Source organism: Schistocerca nitens, unplaced genomic scaffold (assembly GCF_023898315.1).
Source record: "Schistocerca nitens isolate TAMUIC-IGC-003100 unplaced genomic scaffold, iqSchNite1.1 HiC_scaffold_419, whole genome shotgun sequence".
NCBI lineage: Eukaryota > Metazoa > Arthropoda > Insecta > Orthoptera > Acrididae > Schistocerca > Schistocerca nitens.
Window position 1 is genome coordinate 214308 of NW_026045952.1, and position 23997 is coordinate 238304.

Sequence of the window (23997 nt, forward strand, 5' to 3'; positions counted from 1 at the left end):
GTGGTTCATAATTATGTTAGTAAATTCACTCGATATTTTTATGTCCTTTAAATTACATTTGCTGCATGATTCACATTGAAGACGTAGGGAATGTATGTTATTTGGTCCAGGAAACACGTTCCCACAGAAATTGATGCTTATATTGACATTTATGTTTCGCATTAGTCGTCTTATCCATCACATGGATAACGAGGATGCTCCGTTTTGCTACAGTTGTTTCATAGCTAATAAGGGAACCTCCCCATCGCACCCTCCTCAGATTTATTTATAAGTTGGCACAGTGGATAGGCCTTAAAAAACTGAACACAGATCAATCGAGGAAACAGGAAGAAGTTGTGTTGAACTATGAAAAAAATAAGCAAAATATACAAACTGAGTAGTCCATGCACAAGATAAGCAACATCAAGGAGGGTGTGAGCTCGGGGGCGCCGTGGTCGCCTGGTTAGCGTGAGCAGCTGCCGACCTAGAGGTCATTGTTTCAAATCTTCCCTCGAGTGAGTCGTTAAATTTTTTATTTTCAGACAATCATCACCACACGTACTGTTTATCAACAAATGTAGGAAGTAATCATACAAATGTTCGACAATCGTTCGATCCCTTAAGGAACTTTCCGATGCCTTACAGTTCGGAAAATATTCATTGACATTGTTATTGAAGTCGCGAGCTGTAGTTGCTGGATTCATATTGCCCACGGAATGCATCTCACGTATTTAATGCACTCTCGTCCAAAGTATCGAACAGTCAACTGCCAGCCAGGGAGCCTCGTTAGCAGGAATACTCTCTCTTCCGTGCGCTGTAGTTGACTGACGTCATGTGTTTCGATGTTTGTTTAGGTGTAGCGTCATCATACTATAACGCAGTTACCTCGCATCGAACGGACGGACGGACAGATAATAATTGCCTGAAAATAAAAAATTAAACTTTTCACTCTAGGGAAGACTTGAACTAAGGACCTCTCGTTCCGCAGCTGCTCACACTAACCACGGGATCACGGCGCTCCTGAGCTCACTTTATCCTTGTGTTGCCTGTCTTGCGCATGGACTAATCAGTTTGTATATTTTGCTTATTTTTTTCATAGTTTCACACAACTTCTTCCTGTTTTCTCGATTGATCTGTGTTCGGATTTTCAAGGCCTATCCACTGTGCCAACTTATATCTAAATCTGAGGGGGGTGCGATGGGAATGTTCCCGTGTTAGTGGTATTGTGTGTTGGTGGCGTTGCCAGTTTAGATACTGTGCGTGTAACACACAATAAATGCGTTGGATGCCTCCTGTGATCAGTTTACTTGAAAAACGTTTGTTGTCATCGTAATTTATTTAACTGGCTCTCCGACTTCCAATTTGACAATTTGTGGAAAGATTGTTTACCTAGTTTCAAACATTGTCTGACAAAAAACGTAGTCATGAAGGAGTCAGTAAAAGCAATTTCTCGCTATTATAGCAAACTTTTGAATCCACTGGATACTTGAATTCTCTATATTGATTCTGAGAGTTTTGTTATTTCTCTTGTTATTTACTGTCTCAATGTCATCCGTGAGAATAAAATTAAAGGCAGTTGGATTAGGTTCCTGATCTATAAACTATGATTTAATATTCTGCGCTGCTAAATAAATTTTGAAGGTTATATTCTTTACGTAAAATAGAGTATCGGTTTCAGTCCTAGGATTGACGATAAACTTCAGAAATACAATTACAGAATAGTGGCATATCGATTATGGCTCCTCACCATCAACAATAGTTGTTACCCATAGTTTCGTATTTGCTATTTTACCGTCGTTACCCTTTAGAGACCAACCTGATCTTTCCACAATGCCATTTTTGACTTGCTTCTTAATATGTCTTATAACTAGAGATTTGTTGAAAATATTAACTGTTAAATACGCTATTCCACAAATTAAAAACTTCCAGTTATTCTTCATATCTTGAAACTTACTACCGTTGACTTTCACCGAAGAAAAGATACATAATAATAAAATGAAATCAAAGATTACAATGTCAAAGCATAGTGTGAATGGTTAAAATGAAATGAACTAAAAATCATCTTCTTGTCTAAAACACGTTACTCTTCCAGAGAACTTCGGCACCTCTCAAAATTTTTTACACCTCTGATGTTTAGCCACATGTGGACAAATAGTGGGGCTCATGATGCAGCACTGTTTAGCCGTCACAAAATAAAGCCTCAAAAATCAGTGAATAAAAGTATTCTTCTACTGTTGCTCCGAATCGCATATACCAAGCGCCCTCTGCTGCGACAACGACTCAAAGTCTATTGGGTATTTGATTTTTCTCTGCTTTTTCTGGCCTCCTTACCTCTCCTTCTAGCCCAACCTTTGTTCTCCAATTACACCTTCATCGGCGAGCTTCTCCTCAATATTTTTCATTTGTGCTGAATTGTTTTGTACCCTTCTTGCATATACACGTGTGTCATGTATTTTTTAGAGACTGCATGAATATATAAGGTGAGTATTTCTTCTCTTATCAAATTAAATATTACATATCTTGCTGTGAATTAATTTGTTTGTCCACATTCCACTTACTGCGTTTCCTTGAAATTATATAAAATACACGTCTGAAAAAAAAACTTGAAACAGCTGTTGCAGCTGATTGGTGAAGAGCTGAAAAAAAAAAAACACCTCTGCTGATGCTGCTTAGTATCGCGTATAGCCTCCTTCGGCTTCCACAACAGCTCGAAGTCTGTCGGGCATTGAGCCCACAACTCCAGCCACATAATTAGGATATTCAAGTAACTCATTCCAAGCGTCATGAACCACATCAGAAAGCTGTCGGCGAGTCGACGGTGACTGCCCCTTTTCTCGTATTACTCTGACCATTTCTGCCCAAATATTCTCAATGGGATTCATGTCAGCTCCTTTAGGTGGCCATTCCATTACAGCAATATTACTATGGTCGTCGAACGACCTCTTAACCACAAGTGCCATATGAATAGGCGAGCGATCTTGTTGGAACATGATCTGATCATCGCCAAATCTTGCTGTCACAGAAGGCAACATCACCTTCTCCAGAATTGATATGTAATTGCGTGCATCGAATCTTCCTTCCACTTCCCACAGGAGCCCACACCCTTCGGCCGATATCAATGCCCATACCGTTACCGACTCCCTGCCACTCCTTCGGCAACTGTAAATATATTTTCGATTATACCTAGCACCTTTAGGCCGGTAAACAAGTACTTTTCCGGTTGATGCCATAGAGAAAACTTATTCGTCCGTGAAAATCACTCGCCTCCAAAATTGGAGAGGTTTGTAGACATTTTCAGCAGCAAAATAAAGGCGAGCTCCTCTGTGGGAAACAGTCAATGTCTCTTTCACAGCAGCGCTTCTTGCCCTCAGTCCACTTTCCCTTAGACGACGAGCGACGGTCTTACTGCTAACATTGAGACCCAAAGTTTGCTGAATTTGTCGTGCGTTGACAAATGGGTGGTTCTCACTGAAACGGCGTATCTGCACATCCTGAGCTGCTGTTGTTTTGCGGCGACGGCCATGAGGCCTCCCATTCAGGTTACCACTCTCTTCCTTTCGTCTGATCCACCTGGCTACCGTCGACTTGTGAAGACCCATAGTTCTTGCTATACAGCCATTTGAAGATCCCTCGCCGGCCGGTGTGGCCGTGCGGTTCTAAGCGCGTCAGTTTGGAACCGCGTGACCGCTACGGTCGCAGGTTCGAATCCTGCCTCGGGCATGGCTGTGTGTGATGTCCTTAGGTTAGTTAGGTTTAAGTAGTTCTAAGTTCTAGGGGACTGATGACCTCAGTAGTTAAGTCCCATAGTGCTCAGAGCCATTTGAACCATTTTTGAAGATCCCTCTGCATGGAGTGCTATTATAGCGCCCTTGTCTGCCTCAGCCAGATGGGCCATTTAGCGTTGACTGAATGATTCGTCGCGGTTAATATCTGCTGCTGAAACGGCGCTAGCAGGAAACAGACTGCCTCCTCCACGATGGCAGCCACAACGCAGTGGCCAAGTATGTATAACACGGAAATCGATGGCATAAACGAGACATCGCAAGCCCCTACCCGTGTCATTACATAGTGGAGCAACTTAGAATCTGTAATTTTTCTCAGAAGGGACTGGTCCACTCTTGTCATGTCTTATCCTGATAAATATTACATGAAATGAAATGTTTACGTTTTGCATATCCGGCAGGCCTAACGCAAGAAACATTTCTGAAATATCTTAGGCAACCTGAAGGACACTTCGTGAATTTTAGCTGTAGAAGATTGCCTTATAAGAAGGAAAACGTGTTTATCCCCGCTCGCCGTGTTTTCCAAGTGGCGCAGCCGGCCGAAGTGGCCGTGCGGTTAAAGGCGCTGCAACCTGGCACCGCGAGACCGCTACGGTCGCAGGTTCGAATCCTGCCTCGGGCATGGATGTTTGTGATGTCATTAGGTTAGTTAGGTTTAACTAGTTCTAAGTTCTAGGGGACTAATGACCTCAGCAGTTGAGTCCCATAGTGCTCAGAACCATTTGAACCATTTTTGAACCAAGTGGCGCAGTTTACTCTGAGGCATACATAATTCTCGCCAGGCGTAAGAAGCGACTCGACTAACGAGGGGAACTCGCCAGGTGTCATAGGCTGATTGTCCGGAAACTTTGCTCAGTGAAGGAGAGGACAAAATAAGAGAACATGTGTTTCGACTTATCTGCAGACACTCGACCGTTTCCGAGAAAACGACGGTCAAAGTTATCAACGCGATGTTGCTGTAGTGTAGATACCTTCTGCAGCCGAGAACGCAATTGAAGCGGTGGCTCAGTGGCTACCGTCGTGCCTGCTTAACTTTGATTCCCGTGTTCGAGACCATATTGGGTATTTTTATTATTATTTTTTCCTGCCTCTCTATCAGAATTATCTACGAATGTTTTTTTCTAATTTATGTTGAAATAATGTTGTCATTATTCGCCAATTAACTTTATGTGTAATTAATGAATTAAAAAAATAATAAACGAATGAGACAAGCTGATCTAAAATCATCTGGTCTGCCTCATGTATTGTTATATCCAAATGGTTTATAAATGTTAATCTCCATTCAGATCCGATGATGGCATACGTTGAAACCGGTTATCCAGTAAACAGTATTTAAGCGATCTTGGCTTCTGAATTATTTCTACAACAGAGTGATCGCCCCACTACGCACTAAGTGTTCCCTTTTTAACTTATTTCTGTACACAGTAAATTAACTGACGAATAACGACAACATTGTTTCAACATAAATTGGAATAGACATTCGTAGATAATTCAGAGAGTGAGAGGGGGCGGGGGGAAGGAAAAACCGGGTTTCAAACTCGCAGCGCAAAGTTCCGAAGTCGCTATGGTAGCCGCAGAGCCACGGCTTCAGTTGAATCCTTACCCGCTAAGAGGTATCTACACTGTAGCAACAGCGCATTGAAAACTTTGACCGTCGTTTTCTCAGAGGCGGTAGAGTGTAAGCAGATAAGCCGAGACACGTGTTCGCTTATTTTGTCCCCTCTTTCACTGAGCGACGTTTCAGCAAGATCGGGGTATGACACTTGGCGTGTCCGCTCGTAAGTGGCGTGCGTTGGGATTCAGTAGACAGAATGTGTTCACTTTCCTCGACTACTCATTGACATGTTGGGAAACTTTCTTTCTTGCAGTGGCACATTGCATTATGAGGGCTGGTTTTCCTGATAACGATCTACTAATGGATTTTGCTCCTAATTTACGTTACTGTGTAGTAGATCTACTGCAACTAGTCAGTTCATCTCAGTACCCAGTAAAACTTAAACTGGAACGATAGAAAACATACTTTTGTGGGGAAGGCAAACGAATGACTGCGTTTTATTGGCCGCACACATGTCAACTGAAAACACTGCCTACACTACGTTTGTCCGTCCACTGCTATAATATCCTTGACAGACCTGATTGACTGTGCACGCAAAAACGTCCAAGGAACGGTAGCACGATTTGTAATTTCACGAAATAGGGGAGAGAGGGTCCCAGATTTAATAATCGAGTTGGGGTAACATTCATGAAACCAAAAGCGTTTTTCGTTGCCACGAGATCTTTATACGAAATTTCAATCACCAACATCTGTTCTGAATGCCAAAACATTATTTCCTACCTTTTAATAGATATATAATTTATTCAATTCCGAAGACTACAACTACTTTTAAATTTTTTTTGAAATGTGTTCTACATGGGCGTGACCCACTGTGGCGCTGTTAAACTGCTGTCAAATGGTGTTATTATTAACGTCCGTGTTCATCAGGTACATTTTAGTGATGTGAGATAAAGTATGTGTTGTGGCTAACCTGTGATGGTTCAATATATATCGCTGGTGTGATTGTCGATTGTTTCATGTTTATTTACTCTGTCGTTATCTCGAAAATATTCGTAATTAATTCTGTTTCTTGAGTCTCTGTTTTGTTGAAGTATAATAATGAGTAAAAGTAAAGTTATTAGAAATCCTCTGAAGGAGGAGAAATGTTGGAAAGCCAAAGGTATTTAGAAATATGGGAATGAAAATAGGTTCTAACATGGTACGAGCGATGCTTGCTTTAGACAAGGAACGCCTTTGGGCTGCAGACAGGGCTGTAAAGAGTCTAGAAATACAATCTTCTGCTACAGGGCCTCATGTTCGACCATGGGTGCTGAACAAAGTGCTTTGAAAGATTTGTGCATGGACTAGTATTATACCATATCGTCAGATCTGCTACAGATTCCTGTCTACCCTCCTTTCCAGGCTGAGCAAGCCTTTAGCCTCCACTGTTTATGATAAAGTGTGGACAGAAAGCATTTTCCGGAAATCGTTTGACACAGAGCCCCAATGCAGACTATTATGAAGGCAGGAGCATACGGAATAGGTTCAAATATTTTCGAGTGGCTCAAAGACATCTTAAGTAATTGAACCCAGTACATTGTCCTCAATGGCGAGTGTTCATCAGAGACAACGGTGTAGCAAGCAGTGACATATAGTGTTATAGGACTGCTATTGTGTTATAGGACTGCTCTTATTTCATAAATGATCTGACACACAGGGCAAGCAGCACTCAGTGGCTGTTTTCTGATTGTGACGTGGTGAAGCGGAAGCTGTCGCCGTTGAGTGACCGTAGGAGAATGCAAGATAACTTAGACAGAATTTCTAGTTAGTGTGATGAATGGTAGCTTGCTGTAAATATAGAAAAATGCGAGTTAATATAGATAAGTTGTAAAAACCATCCCATAATGTTAGAGTACAGCATTAGTAGTGCGCTGCTTGACACTGTCACGTGGATTAAATATCTAGGCGTAACGTTGCAAAGTGATATGAAATGAAACAAGACTGGGGACAGTAACAGGGAAACTGAATGATCGACTTTGGTTTGTTGAGAGAATTTTAGGAAAGCATGGTACATCTAAAAAGGAGACCGCATATGGAACACCGGTGCAACCCATTTTTCAGTGCTGCTCGAGTGTTTAGAATACCTGTCAGGTCAGATTAAAGGAAGACATCGAAGCAATTGAAAAGGGAGATGCTAGATTTGTTACCAGTAGATTCGATTATCACATGAGTGTTACAGAGATGCTTTGTGAACTGAAATGCGAGTCCCTGGAGGGAAGACAAGATTCTTTTCACGAAACACTACGTAGAAAATCTACAGAATCAGCATTTGAATTGACTGCAGAATGATTCTACTACCTCCAGTGTAAATTACGCATGGGGATCACGAAGACAAGATAAGTGAAGTTACTTCTCGTACAGAAGCATATAGACAATCTCATTTCCCTTGCTCTGTTTGAGATTGGAACAGGAAAGGAAATAATTATTAATGATAAAAGGTACCATCTGACATGCACCATATGGTGGCTTGTGGAGTATGTACAGTCGTGGACAAAACGAGCGAGACCCCTCGCCTTTTCGTTATGCTGATCCGCACGGCTTTAAAGTCTTCTACACAGCATAACAGGGAAGGCGACGGAGTGCTACCAACATACTATGCACAGGCGTGAAACTGACAAACTATCTGAACTTTTTTAGGCTGTTTTCAATCATTTGTAAGTGTATTAATGCTGATTAGTGTGTTAAATACAACATGTATATATAAGACAGAACTGAAAGAAGAAACGCTAATTGGTATGAACTGTACCAAAAAAAATGTATTTCAACTTATCGAGATAACATAACTGTTTTAGTAAGACAAAGAACCCCAGATCGTTACGAATTAGCAAAATATTATCCGCATTCGGCCGCGAAACGGTCTGTGTCAACGTTCATACCAGTCATACTGGATTACCGTTGCTGACCTACCATGAAACTGTGCAAATTTAGCAATGTTATGAGAGAGTAAATTTAGTAGGATAATTCTGCACCACCCCAGGAAATAAACGGCTACATAGCTGCCAACGGTATTATACACTGTTTCGAATTCTCTACTAGACTCGCCACAGCCAGAAAACGTTCATTAGCCGAAGTGTTTCTTAAGCTAGCTAGCAATGGGAATGTTCGCACTTCTAAAACGCGGTGGCATTAATACTGGGATGTGAATTACCACATGTATAGGCAAATGGATTCTATTTGCATTCCTGTAAACGTGATTTGGATCGAAAGCGTAGCTACGATTAATATGCTGATGTATCGACTGCAACTAGCACATTTCGGATAAAGAGTAGGGGGTGTTATTTATGCGGCCTTCATCTTCAGTAGCTGTCGTAGCTGTTTTCGTTGTTAGGGTTTCGTCACCTAAACCGATAAAAACGGAACCCTACTAGTCTCACTTTCTTGACCGTCTATCGGTCTACCCAACCCTTAAAACCCGTTTACCTCCAGAACAGGTAGACATAATAAGCGGAAATGTATCGCACTTCTTGCGGTACCCGGTCCCTTGGTGGTGTAAAAAAGTGAGCTTCTATGTCAACGCAATCTAAAGATACGGCCGTTTATGTAAAGAAAATTTACGCGAAAGGTTAAAAAATGGCTTCAAGAACTATGCAACCAAACTGCTTATGTCATCAGCCCCTAGACCTAGAACTATTTAAACCTAGCTAGCCTAAGGACATTACAGACATCTATGCCCGAGTTAGGATTCCAACCTGCGACTGAAGCAGCCGTGCGGTTCGTGACCGAAGCGCCTGGAACCGCTCGGCCACCGCACCCGGCGAAACCCTATTCATCTCATGTGTAATGATAATATATACTGTCTAGTGAGGATAAACTGTATTCGCCAGCAACTCAGATCGTTTGATCACGGAACATTTACGAACCTACATTCAAACTTTGTTCTAAGTCGTCTGCAATATCCATTTATAAACACCCTAGGAACGTCGTATGCGATATCCACTTCTGAAGACGCTGGCAGATTCTGCAGTACCATAACAAGTAGGCAAGAATTTATTGTTATTGGTCCATGCATGACACTTTATTTCAATATCAATTTAACGCGCCTAGGTGTTCGTATATGGCTGAAACTAATGAACAAAAAGTAAATAAACAGCAAACAACTGCAGATTCAGAAAACGCAAAAAAGTAAAAATTGAACTTTTCATGATTTTGAGCCTTTCCGGAGCCCATTAAAGCACGATGTCTTCCCTGACAGTACACAGATCGTCCAGTAGGATAACTGTTGATGTCACAAGGTCATAATCGTGCTACAGTGATTTGAGGAGCATGATAGTAAACTGACGTTAATGTCTTGGTCACCAATTTCGTCTGATCTGAATCCAATGGGAAACGTATGTCACATTTATTTATTTACGTTGTGAATCTTTGAGGTACATATACTATACCCTTGGATGTTGGACAAACTGACATTACATTAATATACTGTTACATTGATTGTATACATTACATTTATAAGTTGTTACATTGTTATATTGTTACATTACATTTTTATATTGTTACAACAGAAATTAACTTATTTTTCAAGACACTGTAAACTGAGTAAAAACAGTTTTCCAAGAGATATGAAGTTAAAGTTTTTTTTAAAGCTATGGATTTTGTTTATGGCCTTTAAGTTACTTGGCAGCTTATTAAACAAATTTTTAACCTGAGTGATATACACCTTTCTTGCACAGTGTGGTATAACAATGATGTCTGAGTATGTCACTATTTGCCTTGTATGGTGTTCATGTACAGATTTATTTTGAATAACTTTATTTCCATTTGTAAGCATGCTTTTTTTTAGGTACATGACAACTTCTAGTATATAGATACATGGTAGGGGTAGAATCCCCGGTTCTTTAAAGAATGGTTTGCATGATTTTCAGCTGTTAGCATTATTCATTATCCTCACAAACTTTTTTTGTTTCTGGAATGTAATTATGCTATGAGGAGAATTTCCATCAGAATATTATGCCATATCTCAATTGGCAGTGTATGAAAGTATAATACACCGCTCTAACTGTTTCAGGACTTGTGTTGTTTCATATAATCCTCATCGCATAAGTCATTTTCGATAGTTTAGAATTTAATGATGTGATGTGGGAATTCCATTTAAGATTGTCTTGTAAGTAGATGCCAAGAAATTTTGTTTCATTGACACTGTTAATTCTTTGGTTTTCCATGGACATGTTAGGTTTTAATGGCTTTTTATTTTGTTATGTATGTTTATTCCTCATAAACCGCTCTGTGACATTTTCATTTGTGACTTTAGCATTTAAACTTAGAGCCATTTCGTTTTCACCTTCAATTCATATTCTCATGTCATCCGCAATTAGCACTGGTTTGGTGTGTTGAACGTGTAGGGGGCAGTCGATTATGAAAATTAAGAAGAGAAAGAGGCCTAAAATTGAGCTTTGTGGTACCCCGTGGGTTAATGTGGAAGGTTTCGATTGGTAAGCTTGGAGTTCGTTTTTTCCAATGTGTTTTAGATCTGTTATCTGAGAGCGATTTTCTAGGTAGGATTTCAGACACTCGCGTGGTAGGCCTCTTACACCACCTCTTACTTTCTTGGGAGAGTTTCGTGGTCTGTTAAACCAAATGCTTTTAGAATGAGATTTTCACTCTGCAGCGGAGTGTGCGCTGATATGAAACTTCCTGGCAGATTAAAACTGTGTGCCCGACCGAGACTCGAACTCGGGACCTTTGCCTTTCGCGGGCAAGTGCTCTACCAACTGAGCTACCGAAGCACGACTCACGCCCGGTACTCACAGCTTTACTTCTGCCAGTACCTCGTCTCCTACCTTCCAAACTTTACAGAAGCTCTCCTACGAACAATGCAGAACTAGCACTCCTGAAAGAAAGGATATTGCGGAGACATGGCTTAGCCACAGCCTGGGGGATGTTTCCAGAATGAGATTTTCACTCTGCAGCGGAGTGTGCGCTGATATGGAACTTCCTGGCAGATTAAAACTGTGTGCCCGACCGAGACTCGAACTCGGGACCTTTGCCTTTCGCGGGCAAGTGCTCTACCAACTGAGCTACCGAAGCACGACTCACGCCCGGTACTCACAGCTTTACTTCTGCCAGTACCTCGTCTCCTACCTTCCAAACTTTACAGAAGCTCTCCTGCGAACCATGCAGAACTAGCACTCCTGAAAGAAAGGATATTGCGGAGACATGGCTTAGCCACAGCCTGGGGGATGTTTCCAGAATGAGATTTTCACTCTGCAGCGGAGTGTGCGCTGATATGAAACTTCCTGGCAGATTAAAACTGTGTGCCCGACCGAGACTCGAACTCGGGACCTTTGCCTTTCGCGGGCAAGTGCTCTACCAACTGAGCTACCGAAGCACGACTCATGCCCGGTACTCACAGCTTTACTTCTGCCAGTACCTCGTCTCCTACCTTCCAAACTTTACAGAAGCTCTCCTGCGAACCATGCAGAACTAGCACTCCTGAAAGAAAGGATATTGCGGAGACATGGCTTAGCCACAGCCTGGGGGATGTTTCCAGAATGAGATTTTCACTCTGCAGCGGAGTGTGCGCTGATATGAAACTTCCTGGCAGATTAAAACTGTGTGCCCGACCGAGACTCGAACTCGGGACCTTTGCCTTTCGCGGGCAAGTGCTCTACCAACTGAGCTACCGAAGCACGACTCACGCCCGGTACTCACAGCTTTACTTCTGTGAAAATCTCATTCTGGAAACATCCCCCAGGCTGTGGCTAAGCCATGTCACCGCAATATCCTTTCTTTCAGGAGTGCTAGTTCTGCATGGTTCGCAGGAGAGCTTCTGTAAAGTTTGGAAGGTGGGAGACGAGGTACTGGCAGAAGTAAAACTGTGAGTACCGGGCGTGAGTCGTGCTTCGGTAGCTCAGTTGGTAGAGCACTTGCCCACGAAAGGCAAAGGTCCCGAGTTCGAGTCTCGGTCGGGCACACAGTTTTAATCTGCCAGGAAGTTTCATATCAGCGCACACTCCGCTGCAGAGTGAAAATCTCATTCTGGAAACATCCCCCAGGCTGTGGCTAAGCCACGTCTCCGCAATATCCTTTCTTTCAGGAGTGCTAGTTCTGCATGGTTCGCAGGAGAGCTTCTGTAAAGTTTGGAAGGTAGGAGACGAGGTACTGGCAGAAGTAAAGCTGTGAGTACCAGGCGTGAGTCGTGCTTCGGTAGCTCAGTTGGTAGAGCACTTGCCCACAAAAGGCAAAGGTCCCGAGTTCGAGTCTCGGTCGGGCACACAGTTTTAATCTGCCAGGAAGTTTCATATCAGCGCACACTCCGCTGCAGAGTGAAAATCTCATTCTGGAAACATCCCCCAGGCTGTGGCTAAGCCATGTCTCCGCAATATCCTTTCTTTCAGGAGTGCTAGTTCTGCATGGTTCGCAGGAGAGCTTCTGTAAAGTTTGGAAGGTAGGAGACGAGGTACTGGCAGAAGTAAAGCTGTGAGTACCGGCCGTGAGTCGTGCTTCGGTAGCTCAGTTGGTAGAGCACTTGCCCACGAAAGGCAAAGGTCCCGAGTTCGAGTCTCGGTCGGGCACACAGTTTTAATCTGCCAGGAAGTTTCATATCAGCGCACACTCCGCTGCAGAGTGAAAATCTCATTCTGGAAACATCCCCCAGGCTGTGGCTAAGCCACGTCTCCGCAATATCCTTTCTTTCAGGAGTGCTAGTTCTGCATGGTTCGCAGGAGAGCTTCTGTAAAGTTTGGAAGGTAGGAGACGAGGTACTGGCAGAAGTAAAGCTGTGAGTACCAGGCGTGAGTCGTGCTTCGGTAGCTCAGTTGGTAGAGCACTTGCCCACAAAAGGCAAAGGTCCCGAGTTCGAGTCTCGGTCGGGCACACAGTTTTAATCTGCCAGGAAGTTTCATATCAGCGCACACTCCGCTGCAGAGTGAAAATCTCATTCTGGAAACATCCCCCAGGCTGTGGCTAAGCCATGTCTCCGCAATATCCTTTCTTTCAGGAGTGCTAGTTCTGCATGGTTCGCAGGAGAGCTTCTGTAAAGTTTGGAAGGTAGGAGACGAGGTACTGGCAGAAGTAAAGCTGTGAGTACCGGGCGTGAGTCGTGCTTCGGTAGCTCAGTTGGTAGAGCACTTGCCCGCGAAAGGCAAAGGTCCCGAGTTCGAGTCTCGGTCGGGCACACAGTTTTAATCTGCCAGGAAGTTCCATATCAGCGCACACTCCACTGCAGAGTGAAAATCTCATTCTGGAAACATCCCCCAGGCTGTGGCTAAGCCATGTCTCCGCAATATCCTTTCTTTCAGGAGTGCTAGTTCTGCATGGTTCGTAGGAGAGCTTCTGTAAAGTTTGGAAGGTAGGAGACGAGGTACTGGCAGAAGTAAAGCTGTGAGTACCGGGCGTGAGTCGTGCTTCGGTAGCTCAGTTGGTAGAGCACTTGCCCGCGAAAGGCAAAGGTCCCGAGTTCGAGTCTCGGTCGGGCACACAGTTTTAATCTGCCAGGAAGTTTCATATCAGCGCACACTCCGCTGCAGAGTGAAAATCTCATTCTGGAAACATCCCCCAGGCTGTGGCTAAGCCATGTCTCCGCAATATCCTTTCTTTCAGGAGTGCTAGTTCTGCATGGTTCGCAGGAGAGCTTCTGTAAAGTTTGGAAGGTAGGAGACGAGGTACTGGCAGAAGTAAAGCTGTGAGTACCGGGCGTGAGTCGTGCTTCGGTAGCTCAGTTGGTAGAGCACTTGCCCACGAAAGGCAAAGGTCCCGAGTTCGAGTCTCGGTCGGGCACACAGTTTTAATCTGCCAGGAAGTTTCAAAGGCTTTTGTTAAATCCAGGGAAATCCCCGAAACATTTCTGTGATTATTCACTGAATTTAAAATACGATTTATGAGGCTAAAAGTGGCTGTTTCAGTACTGCACTGAGGCCTTAAGCCATGCTGGCATTCTGAGATCATATTTTTTTGTTACAGAAATCAGTTAATTGTGACAAACTAGTTTTTCAATTATTTTTGAAAAACCTGAGAGGAATGACCATCTGCTGCCGATCGCCCTTTTTGTAAAGGGGTTCAACTTTTGCAGTTTTTAACTGTTGTGCGAAAATACCACTTGATAGTGAAAAATAGCATATGTCTAGCAGTGGTGCGAGTATCTGTTCAGCTGATACTTTTATAATATAATCTGGCACATTGTCATTGGACGAAGGAACATGGATGTATTTTTAAACTATTTCCAGAAATTTCCTGTAATATTTTGTTTGATATTTTTCCCATTTGTTCCTTCACTAGCTCACCAGCAATATTGGTGTAGTAAGTATTGAAGTGGTTAGCAACTAATTTTGGATCAGTGATCTTGTTGCCTGCCTGTGACAATACAATATTTTTGTGTGTTTCCACCTTTCCAGTAAGTCTCTGTACCGTGTTCCACATTGTCTTAGCTTTGTTTGATGATTCCATAATAAGTTTGTCATTTTCCCTTAATTTTGTTTCCCTTATTACACGACTCAGAGTTAACTTGTATTTTTTGAAGTAGTGAGCAAATTCAGGGCTGCTATCTGTTTTTGATTGTGCAAAAAGTTCTCTTTTTCTTCTACATGATACTTTGATCCCTGATGTAATCCAAGTTTTGGGTTTACTGGGGCCTTTACAAATTATTTTCTTATTTGGAAATGCAATTTCAAAACAATGCCTGTAAATTTCCATTAAATTATCCAGCTTTTCATCTGTGTTGTAACTGTTGTAGATTTTATTCCACGAGTGGGTACTTAGCATATGTTTGAAGTGCTCAATATTTTGCATGCTGAAGTTTCTCTTGTAGATAACACTTCCATTCCTAGACAAGTGAATACTTCTGCATACGGCAAGCAGCTGTTCATTGTGGTCACTGTAGCCAGTATTAAAGTTTTATGAGGTGTGCATGTTTGTGTTTACAAAGATCTGAGCACTAAGTGTAGCACTACTTTTTGTTATGTGTGTAGGGGAGTTTATTTTATTGCACAGGTTATATTCGTGAATAATATTAAGGAATTTTTCTCTTTGGGAGCTGTGTGTTAAGAGGTCAATATTAAAATCGCCACACAGAACTATAGTTTTGCAAGAATTTTTAAGTTCCCTAGTGCAAGGTCAAGTTTTTTAAAGAAAATGTTTACATTGCTGTTGGGTGATCTGTAAACAAACATTATTATAGCTTTTCCTGATGTTATTTCAACATCTGAGGCTTCAAAGTGTTTTTCGCTTCCTAACTGATTTACACAGTCTATTATCTTATAGTCTATGTTTTCTTTTACATTAAAGCAGCTACCTCCAAGCTTTGATATTGATCTGCAAAAGTTGTTTGCCAGAGTGAAACTGATTATGTTTTAATGCTGTAAATGGTCCTTCTCTAGCCATTGCTCACAAAAACATAAAACTGATACCTCCTTCCAATCATTGCTAAGAAGCACATTTATTTCATCAAGTTTGTTTGGTAGGGACTGTACGTTTTGATGAACGACTTTTAAAGTCTATGTATAAGTTTGTTCTGTAACACATTCCCCTGGGGGACATGCACTCTTGGTGACCTCTGGTTACATAGTGCACTATCAGTGTTTTGTTTTACATGTCATGTTGCTATATGACATACATCATTTTTTGTTTAGAGGTAATATAAACTGTTCCGGCGAGCAGTGAGACCATAGAAAGCACACGAATTACTACGTAGAGTTAATCACAGACTTGGCTCGTGAAATGGCAGTGTGCACAAACGCAGAGATTGATGCCCATTTGATGTATGGATTAGCTGACGGCAATGGCGGTCGCGCTCAACGTTTGTAGGGGGAGTGTGTGAAGGTGCCGCGACAGGAAAACGTTTAAAGCCATTGTGTGTCGAGTTAGGGTACGTGGGGCTAAATGCCTGATACTCGCGACTGGTGGAGGCCTAGACATATGAGGATACTGCAACAGGAGGTAGCAATTCGTCATGAAGTTGACGACGACCCTATTGCCACTACAAGACTTGTAGCTGCAGCACTGAATGTTGACCACATGACTGGTGGGTGTTACAAGAAGACCAGGTGTATCGGTACTATTTACAGCATGTCCAGGCACTGTCAGAAACTGATTTTTCTGCCTGGTTACTCTTCTGCGAATACTTTATTAAACAAAGTGTCAACCTTATTTTTTGTGTAACGGTGGTGTTCACAGATGAGCCGTCGTTTCAACGAAATCAGATTGTAAATTTTCACAGTCGGTACGTATGGGCAGAAGTCAATCCACATGCAACTGTTGAAAGCTAGTTATCAACACAGATTTTCTGTGAGTGTTGGGGCTGGCTTTGTTGGTGAGTGTTTGCTAGGGCCTCACTTTCTTCCACCTAGGCTCAACGGACAAAGCTATCATAATTTCGTAGAGAATATTCTACCCGATATGTTAGCAGATGTGCCTCCAACCGTATGACAAAACAGGTACTTCATGCATGATGGAGCACACCCTCTTTTAGCGTTAATGTCAGTTGGCTTCCAAATTACAGATTCGGTAACAGATGTGTATTTAACCCCAGTACAAGACGTTCAGAGTCTCTGTGCCAGTATTATGGACAGCTGTGAAACCATGCACATACTCCAGGTATATATCAGTGCATCCGAGATTCACTATTATGGCAGAGTGATGCTTGTGTAAATGCCCATGGAAGGCATACTAGTTTGAAAAAGAGTTGTATGTGTATGCTAGTGCATTCTGTTTGTGTATGTTTCCCATGTTAAATGAGTTGGATAAAATGAATTGTAATATAGAAACAAAGTTATTCAAGACCCTTTTCATATAACATAACTTCTTTATCTACATGTGAGGAATTTGATCTGCAATTTGTGGCACATATTTTTGTTGCAACCTGTTTACATATATAAAACATAAAGAAAGTAGGAGACAATATGACAAGAATTGGGCAGGAAGCACTATCCCACCACACACTTTAGTAAATTGGGAAAACTGTGGGAAACTCAAGTCTGGGTGACCAGACAGGGAATGAACACCAGTCTACCCAACCGCGAGCCAACTTCATGAAGAGTGTCAAAGCCACCTGACTCATTGCATGACTGGAAGGAAAATGACAAATTCACAGTCTACATTGCAACTGCATCATACACGAGAAGTAAATCAATGACATAATCAGGACATGAAATTTTGATATGAAACACCGCAAAAAAATAATAACATTATATAACACTGCAGAAAAATTCAATACACAAGAATTTGCTGACATTATATCAGCCGTAAGTAACGTAGCAGCAGAGCAGGCGCTCTGAGGAGGGTATTGCACACCCTTTGAAACGCAGAGATCAGAAAACATGTAGCACAAAAGTTCTTTTTCAAACACAAACACAGTATAGATGGTACATCAGTTTACAGAATCAGAAGAACACAATAATAAATGAGGGCCTAGTGTTCCTATAAGCTAACATATTCACCTACAATGTAGAAACACATTTCAACAAGAAATGATTTTAACTCTGTTGTAAGAGCTGTTTCCTTCTGCAATCTCTTTGTGTAAGGTGGCAGGCTATTATCAAGAATGACACCAAAGTGGCTCACATGTCTTTGGGTATGAGTTGTTCCAACTTCTATATGGAGGAACCCATATTTCTGTGTGTTATGACTATGGTAATCATGGTTGGTTTGCAGGTCATCAAGTCTAGCTCTTCTCATCAACACACTTTTGTGTATGAACAGGGAGCATACAGTAAGCAAACAGAACTTTTTAAATACAGGCTTCCAGTGAGACCTAGTAGAGCTGTGTGACAAGATTTAAATACCCCTTTCATGCACTGTAAAAATTTCGATGAATTGATGATCGATTTTACCCCAAAAACTATTCCATGAATTACAAAGGACTGGAAATAGCGAAAATAAGCTACTATAGCTCCATGTGAGATGCAAACTTTAGAAATAATTCTCAAAGCAAAACAAGTATGTGTTTAGTAACATGATCTTTGGAGTTTAACTCTTGATCAACATGTATCCCTAAAAATGTTGTGCATCATGCCAATTTCCACCCAGTACTAGTTGGAGATCTTGATTTTGATTCATCTTTACAAATTGAATATAATTTGTTTTCTTAGCATTATGGTCGGTCTCTTAACACTGAATGCAAGAACTTGAGGACTTGATCGTTTATTGTGGACAGAGATTCTTTAACATTGCTTACTATTCCACTAGCTTCAGTTGCAAAAAATATGATCTTGGCTGCAGTTTCTGAAATGTGTATATTATTTAAATAAATAAAGAACAAAAGGGGACCTAACATACAAGACTGTGGTACACCTATTTCGACTTTGTTTGTTTCAGATACTACCCTGATTTTATGATTAGAATCAGTAGATGTGAGCTCCCTAACCTGTGATCTATTTTGCAAATATGACTGAAACCACTTGTTTTATATTCAATTTATCCCCATTGTTTCCAGCTTATCTCGAATAATTTCATGACTAACAGTGTCGAAAGATTTAGAAAGGTCTAAATTAACTCCTACAACAATATTGTTGTTATCCATGTTTCTACCTGGTTCGTCTATGTAAACAATTACCACTCTTTCTATGCTTCTACCCGTTTGAAAGACATGGTGATAATTATTCAGAAGACTGTGATCGTTTCAGTTAATTTAGAGAATGCTGAGAGGAGTGAAGCGAGTCGATAACTTCCAATCTTATGCCTACTACCACTCTTGAGTAAAGGTATCGCTTTCGATATTTTTGATCTGTTAGGGAACATTCGCTAACTGAATGATAAATTAACAATTGTGAGCAAAGGGCTCTGCAATTTGTGAAGGAGTACCGATTATGTCACTGGTACATCATCCACAACCACTGACATTTTGCAGTTCGGGCTTTTAATCACTGTTACTACTTCATGTTAACAAGCTGGAACTAACCTAATGCTGTATGCAGGTGCACGATTTCTAAGTTTGTCCTGATTTCAGAAATTTAAGCTAAGTGTGTGGAAAGCATTTGTTAAGCAATCATTTATGTAATCTGGCTGCTCTGTTTTGCCAATTTTGATATTATCAACGTTTGTAAGTGTTAATTCCTGTTCTTCATGTATCTCACCTCTTTCACTTGGTGCAATATCTTGTACAGATTTTGATTTATTGCCCAACATCCTTACTACACTATTGTTTCTAAGTAGTTTTGGCTTTTCAGTTACCTGTGATATATTTGTTATAAGTCTTTATCTATTTTATAAAGTGGAGCTGTGGCTCTTTTCATTTGACAAATGAACGTTTTTAAAATCCTACAAAAAATCTTAATGCCTGATGTAATCCAGGAACTAGACTTAGTAATCCAGCATGAATGGACTCTAGTCAATTCCTTTGGAAAACACATTTCAGATTTGACATGAATGTTTAAAAAAATCGTTAGTACATAAGTGTAAAAAAGTGTCTAAACAGGACTCATTACTTAGATTAACGACAAAGCTAATGAAATTTTCTGCAGAAAAATCACTTCTGTTGTGTTAGAAAAAAGTAAAGTCATTTCCTTCATGGGTTAATGCTGCCTATTTAAGGACGAGGTTATTATGATCAGATAGCTTTAAGTCAGTATTAATAATTTCTCTCTCTGTAGTGTCCATATTTGAAAACGTGTTGTTCCATCTGTTATTCTTGTGGAACTTTGGCCACTGGGTTGCAAGTCTTATTTCAGGTGACGCCACACTGGGTGACTTGCATGTCGGTGATGATTAATGATGATGAGGACAACACAACATCCAGTACACAAGTGGAGAAAATCTGCAACCTGGCCACAAATTAAAACTGGGCTCCCTGCCTGGGAGGCAAGAATGTAACAAGTAAACTAAGCAGGTGGACTTATAAGAGGAAACTCGTTGACAGTCTGCAGTTCATTAAGAAACAGCTTTCTTGATGAAGAATCATTAACAAGGTTTATATTAAAGTCCCCACAGACATTTAAAGCGGTTTTTTCAGTAAACATAATGTCCAGCTGAGGCTCCAGTCTGTTAATGATGGAGTCTACATACCCACTAGGTGCTCTATGTACTGAATTAATTATTATGTAAATCAGTTGCCCATGAAACTGAATGGCAGAAGCTTCAAAATGTTTTTCAGTACTCAATGTTCCTGTCTCACACTTCATGTTCTCTTCCACATTAGAGTTATGAATAATAAAAACTCTGCCACACTTTGTATCCTTCCTAAAAATATGACTGGCCAAATAATCATCAGTGTTCCACCATAAACATACAGCCAGTATTTGCTTCATGAACTGAAACTTCAAGTTCAAGAGATTTAGTTCGCAGACTCTGGATATTATTGCTTAAAATATGGAAACCTCTAGGATATAGACTGGTATAGCTGCACTCAAACTTTGCTGTCAAATAGATGATGTTTTGAGGTGGGGTGCCAAAAACTTTTGAGCACTATGGGTTTTTTGCACCATGTTTGTCTTTCGTTTGGCTGTATTGAAATGCTCTATGCAGCAGTTACTGGTGTGAGTGGATCGACTGCTACCAGCAAAAGTTTTCCTCCTACTACTGCTAGTGTCTGAATGCTAGCTGCCAGAGCAGCCTGGAGTGAGGTGTCTCCCACACTACTGGTGAACTGCCCTCTGCTGCCAATGAAGTGTACTCTGGTACTGATGCACGGTCCACCTCCACTACTGATGAAGGTTCCTCTGCTAATTAGGCAGGGTCGTCCACTGCCATCTCCAGGATCCTCTGCTGCCAATGTAATGTCTGCTGCTAGAGATGTCTCTGCCTGTCCTGTAGGTGATATGGCCTCTGCTGTGGATGATGTGAGCCCTGCTGCAGGTGTTCTGAAATGTGTGTGTGGCCTCACCTCTGCCACAATGGTACAGGATTTCAGAACCCTTAGAATTTCGACTGCCATAGCTTCTTCCCATTTCTATTCCATCGATGTCGTGTTAACGCAATTGGTAAATATGCTGTACTCTACTTATTAAACATAGTGGCATCATTACTTAAATATTTAGCTCTTTCTTTGATTAATATTATTGAAATGTCAGTATATATGAACACGCGAATTCACATTGTAACCATGATATCAGCGTGTAGCGTTCTGGGTTTATTGTCGGTTTATAGCCTCAGATTCCTCTGCCTTGTAGCTATGTAATACAATGTGACAAAAAGTGAGTCTTGTCTAATAATTCAGTTTGTATTTAATGTGCACTATTTTAACTGAACGTCACCCACTGGGATATTTTGTGATCTCTCAAAGGCTATTGATTGTGTGAATCATGAAATTCTTCTAGATAAGCTTAAGTATTGTGGTATGAGTGGGACAGTGCACAAATGGTTTCATTCCTACTTAACTGGAAGAATGCAAAAGAAAGAGATTAACAGTAGAGATAGTCTTCAAAAACCAGCAGAGCCCTCTAACTCGGGAAGTATCAAGAATGGCGTCCCACAGGGTTCAGTCTTGGGTCCCATATTGTTCTTAATATATATTAACGACTTGCCACTCTATATTCATGAAGATGCAAAGCTAATTGTTTTTGCTGATGATACAAGTATAGTAATCACACGCAAGAAGCAAGAATCAGCTGAGGAAATTGCAAATAATGTCGTTCAGAAAATTATTAACTGGTTCACTGCAAATGGACTCTCACTAAATTTTGAGAAAACACAGTTTATACAATCCTGTGCAGCAAATAGCATTAAAACCATTGATGAATATAGACTATGAACGGAAGTCTGTTGGTAAGGCAGAATATTCAAAATTTCTGGGTGTGTGCATTGATGAGAAATTGAATTGGGAGAAACACTTCGATGATCTGCTGAAACAGTTAGATTCAGCTACTTATGCTATTAGGGTTATTGCAAATTTTGCTGATAGACATATCAGTAAATTAGCCTACTATGCCTATTTTCATTCATTGCTTTCATATGGCATCATATTTTGGGGCAATTCGTAATTAAGAGAGAAAGTATTCACTGCAGAAAAGCGTGTAATCAGAATAATTGCTGGAGCCCACCCAAGAGCACCTTGCAGACATTGATTTAAGGAACTCGGGATATTCACAGTACCTTCGCAATATATATATTCACTTATGAAATTTTTCATTAATATCCCATCCCCATTCAAAAATAACAGTGAAGTGGATAGCTACAACACTAGAAGAAACGATGATATTCACTATGTTGGATTAAATCTCACTTTGGCACAGAAAGGGGTGAATTTTGCTGCCACAACAGTCTTTGGTCATTTGCCAAATAGTATTAAAAGTCTGACAGATAGCCAACCAACATTTAAAAGCTAATTAAAAGAACTTCTGAATGACAACTCCTTCTTCTCAATAGATTAATTCTTATATATGTTGCAGTAACTGTAATAAAATAATTATCATTTCGAAATGTCGTATTCAAGATCTATGGAACAGGTATTAATGTATGTGTGTATGTTACAGCTTGTTAAGGATTTATCTTCGTCAGTTTAAATGTGTATACATAACATTTCATTTCCCTACTCTTTTCCAACCACCCTTCTTTGTTTGGACGTAATATTCTCCCTATTTTTCAAAATTCGTACGTCCTATCTTCTCCCCTTTGCATAAATACGTAAGAGAGCAAACAATCACAGAACTTGATTGAATAGTCCAGAGAGTACGGGAATGACGGATGTGATAAATTATGTAGTGCTCCTAAAGAGGACGCGTACAAATAAAAAAAAGGTAGTGAAAACTTTCTTAATTTCGATAAGATAATGGTCTGTTTCGTCTTGTAAAGGGATCTAAAACTCTCCTCAAAACTGGGCACTATTTTAGTACCTTAGGTTTTTCTTCTTTGCTGATTTCCACACAGTTGATCTCTCTATTTGCTGAACTTGACTTCGCGGCAAAGATCGTGTCGAGGGCAGGCGACATTTATGTTAGAGCGAGCCGCGATGATGGTATTTCATATCATTGAAATAATGCTATAATTAGTTGAACTTAAACAAGGGATTCGTCGCAGTTGAAGAAATACGTAGGTAAGAAAAGTTTACATTTAATTTTTTTGAGGATTTCTTTTATATTGACGTACGTGAAAATCAGGTTTTGGGCTGATCGTTGTTGAATACATTCATAAAATGTTAAATGTGAGTAAGGAAACCAGTTCCGCAATAGTATGGTATGTTTTGTACGAACACATGTAACACATATTTCAAGACTGTGTGTGTAATGTGTGTATGTACGTGCGTGCATTTTGTAATGGCCACCATTACCCGAAGGCTATTTTACATTGCTACTGTTTTTGTTCTTTTTAATGGAACTAAATAAATCTGTGTTTGAGGATCTGGTGGGTAATGGTTTGCATCAAAATAGCTCCGTTCCAAACACTGGAAAAATCCGATTAACAAATCTTCACGGTTTTGTGTTGTAGGCGTAGCTTCGGCTATAACGTTGCCTTGACTGTCTCTGTATTTGCAACGTTTGGATGACGCTTTACTGAATGTAAATACGTAGTATGGCTGCTTTAAATGCAGTTGTTTGTGGTGTGGTATCAGTTTAGTAAGCTGTAGCTTTGAAAGCTCGTTTTCTGTATGTGGGACCTTCGTTTTTCGTAAAACTGTGAAGGAAACTGAAAAAAGTGCGAGTATTATTACTGTTAAAAAATAAGAATGTTACGTGTTCGTCGTACCCATGAAATTCTGTTTGGACGTGGGTTAACTCATTAATGCTTTGTTTCTCTTATTTGTTTGACATTGTCTTTCCTGTCTTGTGTCTCTCACACTCA

General features: G+C 40.8%; 2 non-coding genes across 2 annotated transcripts; both read left to right on the forward strand.

Moving 5' to 3' along the window:
• Positions 1-12491: 12491 nt before the first annotated feature.
• Positions 12492-12566, forward strand: Trnal-caa (transfer RNA leucine (anticodon CAA)). Its single transcript has one exon. It is a non-coding gene; the product is annotated as a tRNA-Leu (tRNA).
• Positions 12567-13093: 527 nt separating this feature from the next.
• On the forward strand, positions 13094-13168 carry Trnal-caa (transfer RNA leucine (anticodon CAA)). The gene has a single exon. It is a non-coding gene; the product is annotated as a tRNA-Leu (tRNA).
• The last annotated feature ends 10829 nt before the right edge of the window (positions 13169-23997 follow it).